The sequence below is a fragment of the Amblyomma maculatum genome, chromosome 2 (assembly GCF_055883805.1).
Source record: "Amblyomma maculatum isolate TAMU_Amacu chromosome 2, ASM5588380v1, whole genome shotgun sequence".
Classification (NCBI taxonomy): Eukaryota; Metazoa; Arthropoda; class Arachnida; order Ixodida; family Ixodidae; genus Amblyomma; species Amblyomma maculatum.
Window position 1 is genome coordinate 138,749,298 of NC_139345.1, and position 10,761 is coordinate 138,760,058.

The following is a 10,761-nucleotide window of genomic DNA, read 5'->3' on the forward strand; positions in this document are numbered from 1 at the left end:
CTGTGGACCACCACTGGCAATGCAGCTGGTAGCATAGAAGAAACTCTTCAAGAGGGGGCGGACATGGTGTCAAGATGCGTAGCTTCAATAGGCCTTGTATGCTCCTCCACCTAATGCGAGCTCTTAATACTCCACCCAAGCCCTCTGAAAGGCCACCCCTCTGCCTATGCTCATTACCATAGATGATCAGCCAGTACCACAAGTTTACAGACTTCGAATTCTAGGTATGCTTGTATAAGACAATGGCCTTAACGCGGATACACTCTCCAGACTCACGAACACATCAGATCACACGCTAATCAAACGTATAGCCAACAAGCACAGTGGAATTCGCGAGCATGACCTCAGACGCTTAGTACAGGCATTTAATATAAGCCGCATTCTTTAATCGTTTCCATATTTATATCTAACAAAACCAGAGACAGACAAGGTGGATGCTTTCATCAGACAGACTTATAAGGCAGCCCTCGGCTTACCTAAACGCACCCAACCTATCGACTCTTAGGCATGGGAGCTCACAACACCCTCAGCGAACAAGTGGAAGCCCACCGCATCGACAAACTAGGACGGCTCTCCACTACCCAAACTGGTCGCTATATTCTTTCCTATCTCCAACTGTGGCTATAAGGTGCCCCTCCTGTAGAAACTTATGCAGTTTCAAATACAGTCTGCGATCACCTCACTGACAGCCCAATTCCTAAAAACATGCATCCCTTTCATAACCAGGCTAGACGGAAAGCGAGAGCACGCGCCCTACACAGAGCACATGCGAACGAACCCGAGACGGTTTACGTGGACGTCGCCGAATATCCACACCGCTCAGCTTATGCGATATGCGCGGTATCCAGCCGCTTCGAACACATCGCATTAGCCTCTATCATTGCCCGAACGTCTGTAGAAGCGGAAGAATGTGCTATAACCATTGCGATAGTATCTTTCTCTGCCAACATTATCCTCAGCGATTCTAAAACTGCCGTACAAAATTTCGCCCGAGGCCAGCTACCATGCTGCCTCTCACAAAAGCATGACTACCAACGTTCAAACACCCTGACCCCCCCGGGGTACCAGCCCCTTCAGTCAACCCGGTAATGAAGCGGCCCATTCTTCTGTTCGAGCATACGTCGACCGAGCGACAGATACCCAGGACCTATGCAGCGCCAGAGATCATCTGCTTCCTAAAGCGACTTTACACTACACTACCGGTCTGAAAGACTTCACTACCCTCATCCACACCCCTCATTAACCAAACCACAACAAATAAATGAAGACATCTTCAAGCGCGCACTTTTTCCTTCCCAGCATTGCTGGCACTGTTCTCCCCCTCTACTCATCAATCCGAATGTTCCCTCTGGGAGGCCCCGAGGGCTACATTCGAACATATTATGTTCAGATGCCCGGAGTTTTAACCACTGGCAGAATGGGGCCTTACGGGCAACGAGGCTTGGGGGATCGCGTTCTCCATCTCAGAACCGGCTTCATAAAGTAGATTGGTCGACTGGGCTGGAACGGTCGCAGTCAGGCACGGCCTGCCGGCCACCACCCGTAATCAGGAGCAGGCCCAGCTCTTGTAACAAGTACTTCGCGGCTCCACCAAATTAAGATTTTCGCCACCACCACCTCCCCTCCTCTACTTACTGAAGAGAGAAGAGAGGTGAAGTGTCTCCAATTGAAGACGGCACCACCTGTTAGACTACAACGCACCTAGTGGGAGAAGCGCGAAACGCCTGGCGTGGCTACGAACCACGCTACGCGGAAGAGCCTACTTGGTAGCCCATCTTCGCCTCGCTTATGACGTCACGCCACCTGTTAGACTACAGGGCACCTAGTGGGAGAAGCGCAAAACGCTCGTCGTGGCTAGCAGCCCCACCAGGCTGAAGAAGCGATTTGGTAGCTCAGCTCTCGCGCTGGTATGACGTCAGTAGTCACGTGGTCTAAGCGTAATTACCAGACCACGCTACGCTGAAGGCTCGAAACCTGGCGTAGTGTTGCTTTCACAATAAAACTATGGTTGAGCTTTATTTACTTCCCGGGATATGAACATAGCAATAAAATTAACCAATGTGGCCGCCCAAAGTTCCAAGGCACAAATATTTTGCATGTTGATATTGACTACCGGATAATGATGAAATTAAATATTAAACTGTGGTATGAAGAGGGCGCCAAACAAGCACATTATTTCATCTAGTTTGTTAAAGCAACACCTTCATCGCTACCAATTCATTCGCGACAAGCTCATGGTCTGTGGATGCGCAAACAGAATCTCCTCACAGAGTAGGTATATTTCATTTCTTGACCACATCAACGCAGAGAATTCTTCGTAATTCGGTACTCAGTGCTATACTTCCTTGTCATGAACTACTGAAGACTACAACAGTTGTACTCATGAGTATTTGATACTGAAGAGTACAACTGTTGTACCTCGCTGTGGCCACTCGATAAAAGATTTAGACGCATCTGGCACTACAAGTAAAGGGATAAAGCCACGTCTCGCAACAATGAGTATAAACAAACACGGAATACAGCATTGATCCGGGCTCTACAATCACAGTTATAAGACCGCATGCTGGCGGCTGTTGAAATGGAACAAATAAATTGTTTTAGAATTCGTGTCAATATGCTCCTGCTAACGACACCGAAACTTTTCGGACTAGCTGAGGAAATGAGCTCAGGAAAATAGCAATCGCGAGTAAAATGTATTCGCACAAATAAGCTCACAGAGCTTTTATATCTCTCCATGCGGCAATGCAGTTCGCAGGCATGTTCACTAGGCGGTTTTCATTGCTGCAGCAGAGAGGGGGGGACAGAAAAAAATTTTGTCAAGCTAGCCACCACCCAATCACCGACGTGGCACCCTTAGGTGAGTATGCAAGTAGCATTTCTTTTTATGTCAATGTCACCAACGATGGCTTATATTTTTTCTTTTATAACAGCAGATATAAATTCTACTGAACCCCTCCCCCCTCATACAGTTTGCTGAGCCCCCCCATTTCTGAAGAATCGGAGCTTCTTCGTCACCCGCATATCCACGCGTTGTCATTCCGGTGATCCAGTGATCCATTGATCCATGGCATGTAGTAATATTTTTACTCCTAACTTTATGTATACCAGGAACATAGCACAATCATCACTTATCAGGTTGGCGGCCTAGACTATTCCACTAATCAACAAGCCTGCGTTATGTTAGGCGTCTTTCAAAATATATTATAGTTGTTCTTTCTTCCATGTAATCACATGCTTTATATTGCAAGCCTAGTTTTATTATCCAAAGATATGAAGGGTGTTTTCAAGTTAAACATTTATTACTTTAAAAGTGGGTAAGTCGTCATGGACGCATTTATCGCGTGAACTGTGTCTCGTTGCTGTGCTTGCTTGGACTAAATTTTTATGCAGTCCAAAGCGGACTACAGAGACACGTCGTGGTTCACCGCTATGGTCAAAGTTGTTCTATTCACGCTCTTTATAGTGTACGTTTTTTGAGGGGGCTGCGTTTGGTCATTCTCATTGACTCACCTTTTCTAGCTGGCAAGCAAGGTGCATTTATTTTTCGGGCACTATATCTTTTCTCCCACCAGAATATTGGGCAGGATTTCTAGAAATGTACTTACATATATCGCTGCAGAACATTAGTAAGTATAAATAAGCTGATAACTGCAAGTTTATGCTACTAGTATGATCACAGAATAATATATCTGAGCTTTTGTTTCCTTCCCCTGCTCCAGGCCCATCAAGTTGTGTCTAGAAATTATTGTGACATAGAACTCGTTTAAAATGGCTCGAATTTCGGCTGTATTTCGAAGAAGGGAAGGTGAAGGTAGAAGTCTTTGCTGGAACTGTCCTTCTAGAACACCTTTATTTATAGACAAACGCGAGCGTACTTTAATTCATCCCAAATATTTTCGAGCAAATAAAGTAGAAGCGCAAGGTCTGCTAATAATATGTTGACTGAAGACCATTTGTCTCTTAGATGTTACCTACAGAATGTTTTTTTTTCCTTTTCTCACTAAAATATAGAAATATCGGGTGCCTTATTAGAAAGTGCACGAAAGAATGGGGTGTTCTAACTAACAGAACCCAGTTGAGGACTGTTTTTAGTGGCGGAGCCAAATGTGCAGACGTTTTCTCACCCTAAAAGGCAATAATTACCAGTAATTATCAGTTAACATTTACAGTTCATTGGGTTAAAAAACAAGTGTCTTGAAAGAATACGCCTGTCTGAAATCATAGCTACGAAGTACTATATAGGCAGCTTTAGGTCCTTCAAGAACAAGCTACCATGTAACTAGCCGGTAGAGCCCTGTAAACACAGAAATATCCATTTGCACGAGGGCTGCAGGCATCTTGCAGAGCCTAAGCAGCACTTCTGAGGCATTGTAGAATTTTGTAGGCCAAAGAGAGAATAATATGAAGGAGCTGCGTGCGCTGCCGTTGTCAAGGTTATCTGGACAAGGACATTTCGATATTTTATTGTATTTGTTACCCATAATTCTTGTACCAGGGTACTATTGAAGTGGCAACAAAAAATTGTTAGGCTCACATGATGGACTTTACAAGTTGTAACAGTGAAATGGAGGCAGCAGAAGCATAACATAATTCAATAATGTTGTTCCTTTTCTTGAAGACCTAATAACGATTAGGTTATTTGTATAAAGAGTTTGCTAGTCAAGTCAATTAGAGCGAGAAGAGCAGAGGCCACTAAATATTTTCGTAGTGGCTTGTCTGCTCAGAAATGCAAATAAAGTTAAAACCGCTTTGTGGCTACTTCGGTTCACGAAATGAACTGTTCAGTATGATTTGCGCGAGCAAACTGAGCAAAGAAACATAGAACACGGCCAGATTCAAGTGGCGGAAGTGGCACGGTGTTAACAGTGCTAACAGCCTGTGCACAGGAAGTGTTTCCTGTCTGCCGCCACTGCAAAACACCCTATTTTTTTACCCTTAACGTCCTCAACCAGCGGATCAGACGCTCGCGTCCAATTCGAGTTGCTGCTTTTGCTGGGAGGGCTTTTTTATTGCGCTACAAACAAAACACAACGCATGTGCTGGCTCAACCAGCATGTGCTAAGTAGTTGCAATATTCGCGTCTTTCATTCTAACTAACGAGACGTCGTAAACTTGAACTCTATGAGCGCCCCAAGGTCATTTTCATATTAGTATTGGGGTGCAAAGGAGATTATGGGTGCGTCGGCCGTGAGTCATTCTTACAACCTGTGGCATGAAAATGTGTATGAAAATCTTGTTGATTAGCCAGAACGAGTTAGATCTCTCACGTAGTTGAACTGTTTCGTTATCTGATTGAAAATATGACAAGCTCTTACACAATTCGGAACAAACTTTTACCAAAATGATGGCTCGGATAACCATAATGACTGTTGTGAAAGAAGCGTAACGTAGGGGAAATGACATTGAATAATCAATTGTTCAGGGCTAGTCGGTTACTTATTGCAAGACGTGGCAGCTCAAAAGAAACGGAGGTGCCCCGTTTTAATTTTTTTTTCTGATAGCAACGTAGGTGGCGGGTAAAGACATGTCGCAGGGCTTTTCGGCACCCCATGTATAAAAATGACAAGAAACGTCATCTATGACCCGAAGCGACGCACAAGCATGAGAACCGGAAGACCGGTTACGGTTAATGCGTCATTGGAAGTGGACAGAAGGTACGATAGGAATATATTTTTATTTTCCGCTAACAGAACATGCAACTAGTTAACGCCATGCCTAACGTATCTGGAAGTACGTACAGTCGATGGGAATTGAAGCACGCTTGCGGAAGCGGACAGAAACGTGTCCAAAGCGAAAAAAAGGCCGTCGTGTGGCATCCTTTGACTCAGCATATGCAGATGAAGCAAGTATTCATTCTCGCTTGACCACTCATTTTAAAAGGCTGGCAGAATTCGTTGCCTCGCTGGGAACAATGAATGTGATTGATATAGCATACAACGCGCTTGCTTTGTTACCGACAGAAAGCAGACCCGAGAGACCAAAAGTGCTTATCTGATACGCTCCTGATACGCTCCTGCATCATTGTCAATAAATTTTAATTAACGCCCTTTCCTTTAATATAATGCAGCAAACAAGGCTGCCGCAGGAAGAAAAAATATGCTTGCGCAAAACATAACAGGGTTCCCCTACATTTACTCTACTTTTGGCTATGTTTGCAGCACACAATAAATAAAACAGAGAATTGTGTTTTGAGATGACGCTTCCTACATGTCGTGAAGACGTCAACTACAGTATGCAAACGACAGAAGTTTCATTCAATAAAATTGGTGATAAGAAAATGCTATCTGGGAATTTCCTAGTAATGGTCTTCAAAGGCCTTAAAATGCAGCGCAGCCCCAAACCCAAGTCGCAATATATGTTTCGATTCATGGTCGTGAATTATTAGAACTTATCCTGCAAAATGTGAGGACGCATGAACAAAGGAGCGAGGGCACTTCGGAGTTGTGTTGCGGGCATGTCACCCACTTACCTCTTAGATGCAGTAGGCTTTCTTTGCAAACCATCAGAAATCAATTGCACATTAATAACGATCACAGCGGACACAATAATCGGGGAATTCTTAATCGCTGACGGGGAGATACTGCCAATTTGCGTTGTCTACTCCACTACAAATGTAACATGAATATTTTATAGAGCGTCCCTAATTTCTAACATTCCAAAAACAATTCACCTCCCCCATTCTTATCAAAATCAAGGAACGTTCACGAATTGCAGTGCAGATGTGCAAAGGAAGGTTTCTGTACGTTATCGCGTTTTCAAAAAAAAAATTACCGTGTTCATGTGGAAATCAATCTGGGTGTCGGCTGCGTACAATAAAGCAGGAACTTGCTTTCTTTTAGAATCCAAGCGTCACTGAGGTGTATTGCCCTGAGAGCGATCTCCACTGCATTGGGTATTGGTCTATAAGGCCATCGAAGGTATCAATTTCCTCTTTAACAAGAAGAATAATCGCCTCGTTTCCACACGTTTAGTACCCGTGTTACACTGTCTAAAGGATCCTTGCTAAAGAAAACAGCAGTTGCAGGAGACGAAAGCGTCAGTCAATGTATGTTCATTCCCGGAAAATCATCTCAGCAAACAAAAGTGGCGATAAAGTCCCCAACACTTGACTCTACCGCAGTGATTACCCGCGGTCATAGTGTCTGGAGGAGTATACACCTTTCAAGCACGTGGCACGAAGTGCTTGCGCACCTCTCGGAAACAACAAAGGCGACAGATAAAAGCGCTGCTGCTATCTCACTCAGATAGGAAAATCCCAACCGGCATTGTGTTGCGTGTGAATCTCCCTTTGCTCAGGGTATAAGAGGAATCGAAATATGACCGCAGATATTAGCTTGTCTTGGTCAGACGAATCTACCTCTGGTGAGTAGCATCTTTAGCTCTCATTTTCGCAGGGGATGCAGACGTGACTCTAATACGGCACACGCCATTTAAACTTCATTTTTCTTCACTCCACATAAATCGTCTTTCTGACCCACATTGGTAGGAATTGGTTCTATTATTAATTTTATATTTTCAAAACAGTCGTCTTATTTTCGAAAAAGCGGAATTGATGCTTCGTTATGCGAATTTTGATGATTCATATTGTAATTGTTCCCCTAATGCTTAAAGCCGTGATGACAACGCATTTAATATTGCAAAGACGTGATATAAGCACGTATTTAAATAGGCACGTAAAAATAATACAATAACCGTTTTAAATAGGAATTTTGCTATCCTGATAATGATTTTCAAAAGAAGGTACCTAGTACGGCGTTGGTAGAGATGCTCTAAGAGGTTTGTGTCGCTATACTCTTTTAAAGGAGTGTAATGAGCTCTGCTACTAAATATGCTTACCATTTTAATACAGCTGAACGTAGAAACAAAAGAAATAGCTTGGATTGGGAACCAGAATGTGGTTTAGCTCATGTCGTTTAATTGATGATAAATTGACGTATTCGTCAGTAGAGTATTTTTGTGAGAATTTATAATATCACCCAACGTTTCTTTGAAAAGAAAATTTTGAAAGCGTTTCTTATTTTCTTTTCAACAGCCTAATTTGATCATGAAGGCCTCCCTGTGGCTGACCCTCCTTTCTCTTGCTGCGGTGGCCTGTGAGTATAAAGAGAGCTATCCCACACCCCTTCAAATTTTCATATTTACGATTGCGGTTCGAATATATATCTAGCTATGGTCAAAGCGGATGTTGCTTAATGTGGCTTTAAAGGCCAGCACTGCAGTGAACATTATCGCCGGGTATACATATCGTCTAGTGTATATAGCCAGAGATACTAGCACACATCTCCCCGAACGCCCTCAATTTTTCCCATTCAGTAGCAGGTCTAATTTTGTTTTGTTTGGAGGCTTCGTAACTCAGTAAAACTATGTTCATGTTCTAAACAAGAAAATGCCTTAAGTTGAAGGGATTTACAACAGAATGTTAACGTTACAAAATGGGATATGCTTACAACTGAACTGCCTGATAACAAAAGGAGCAAGTTTTGCAGAGCAAGCCTGAGCGCAAACAAACGTGAAGAGGAGGATGTCATATCTGTACCATTTTTAAGATCTTGCGGCGTAAATATCTTTTAGCCTAAGGGCCACAAGTACTATCACCTGTAATAGTTACTCATTTCAACCATGTAAGACTTTTTACATCGTGCTTCTTTCAAGAGACAGAATAAGTGATTTCGAACATGCTTTCTTTTCTTTTTCATTTTCTTCACTTCGAATGAAGATGGAGCCTCTGTGTGAGTGGCGATTATAATATTGCGTCTTAGAGTAACCTATTTTGTCAACGTTACATCGCGCTAATATGTGAAATTCATTATTTATACTTCAGAGTCCCAGAACCCACGGTGCAGAGGCCAGCTCTTTCAAAAGGTTTGAACTCTTTTCTGTTCGGTTTGTCTCATTCAGCTGCTTTCCCCACATTTACTGCCGACTTTATTTATGTTGCATGAACATTACTTGAAACAACAGTACTAACAAAAACTAATAAGGTGCCCGAAGGTAGGTCAGCAGGTTCTGCATGTCCTGTACAAGCATGACACTAAATTTTAATCTGGAAAAGAAAGTACCTTTTTGTTATATTTCACGTAAAAATGAAGCCTTATTGCATTCCATTTTATTTGCACAAAAACTATATATATATATATATATATATATATATATATATATATATATATATATATATATATATATATATATATATATATATATTTCATTTACAGAAGTTGAAGCTGAAGTTCGGGAAAAGGCCGGAAAGAGCCTTGAAACACTTGGAAGGCTTCTCCAAGGAAAGGAAATCTCCTCAGATAAGGAATCACAGGAAGAGCTACTCGAAGTGCTGAAAGCTTTAACTACGGAAGAAGGTCTGAGTGACGAAGCTTCAGAATACATCTGGCCTATCATCGCTCGTGGAGTGGTTCAAGGTGCTGTTGCCCACGGAGTTCACAAGTGGCTCAACAGGAAAGGATAGTGAATGAAATATGCTGATAAAAGACAAGGTCCTCAACGAAGGGAGCAACACACAATCTCAGTAAATCATTGACACTGCGGGTTGTCGCTACAAAAAAAAAAGGTGCAATAAACGACGTTTTTATAATATATCTACAAGCTTCCTCCAATATTTCTCAGGTTCTAAACCCGCACTTAACAGCTGGTTGTTTAGAGAGAGTGAAAATTCGAAATCAATTCTATCTCAACCGCTGGCATCTTTATCGAAGGGAAATTGCAATTGTTTTGGCAAATAATGTATTCTGCTCTTCCGCCTGTAATAGAAAAAATCAGTGCTGTAGCGCTCTTTATAGATATTGCCATTAGTAGATGTAAGAAGTTTTAGGTCGGAAATGAGAAGGATAGAGTCTATTTTTGTCTTAGGTTGTTGGCATTCTTTGTCAGGAAGGCCATGATCTTTCGCTGATATGGAATTACAGCGCTATTTCTGCATGCCAGTCTCTACGACAAACATTTAGAGACCTTGAAAATAGCGGAGTTATTATGTTGCAACAAAATAGGGTTAAAAAAGAAGGCTACCACGTTTCTCATTCATTTAAACACATAACATTTATGGAAAAATCATGGGATGACGCAGAGTCAAATTAAGCTCAGCTTTTGAATCGGTTTCAAATTCATCATTGATGTGCTTGCGCATGGCTGATACTTGGACTTCAGCTTATTGCACTTTCAGAATCAAGTGTATTACTTTATCTGATATGCCACAATGAACACGCGAAATGTTTTTGAGGTTGTTTTTTTAAAGCTTTCACTTCTTTTACTACTTCCACTTTTGTCGAAAGTTTCTAGTAGCGGCATCGAAATGAAGGCAGAGTAGCAGAACCAGATCTAATATCTCTCACAAGCTGCGCTGTTCTTGCCTAAGTCAAATCAATGTCTGGTAATGTCTCTGCAACTAATTGCAATTATTAGGTTTTGAACACATTTAGCTATTCATATCAAGTACAGTATTAATTAAAAACACTCAAACATTATTTCGTTGCGGTTAGAAACGTAAGAAGCAAAGAGGGCATTATGTGTTGTGACATCTATGGTACGGATATTTATAACTTTCCTTGAAAGGCTTATGACAATGAAACTAATTTGCTGCCTGCGGATCTTTATGGTATAGTGACTGAATTCTACCTTAGTTTACATATGGAAGGTTTTCAAGGACCGAGTCATTAACTTAAAAAGAAGTTGATTATACTTGAACACAGCAACTGAGGCGGATGATCATCATTGTCAGCAGAAATCGGGAAAGACGTTAATATTATAGACCAG

The 10,761-nt window shown here is 42.1% G+C and overlaps 1 long non-coding RNA gene across 2 annotated transcripts; it reads left to right on the forward strand.

Annotated features, from left to right (window-relative positions):
* The first annotated feature begins 7,248 nt into the window (after positions 1-7,248).
* LOC146200049 (uncharacterized) lies at positions 7,249-9,311 on the forward strand. Of its 2 annotated transcripts, none has more exons than XR_014704790.1 (4): positions 7,249-7,362; positions 8,033-8,729; positions 8,822-8,862; positions 9,213-9,311. It is a non-coding gene; the product is annotated as an uncharacterized LOC146200049 (long non-coding RNA). The 2 variants fall into 2 exon arrangements; XR_014704789.1 differs by having other exon boundaries at positions 7,347-7,482.
* Positions 9,312-10,761: the final 1,450 nt, after the last annotated feature.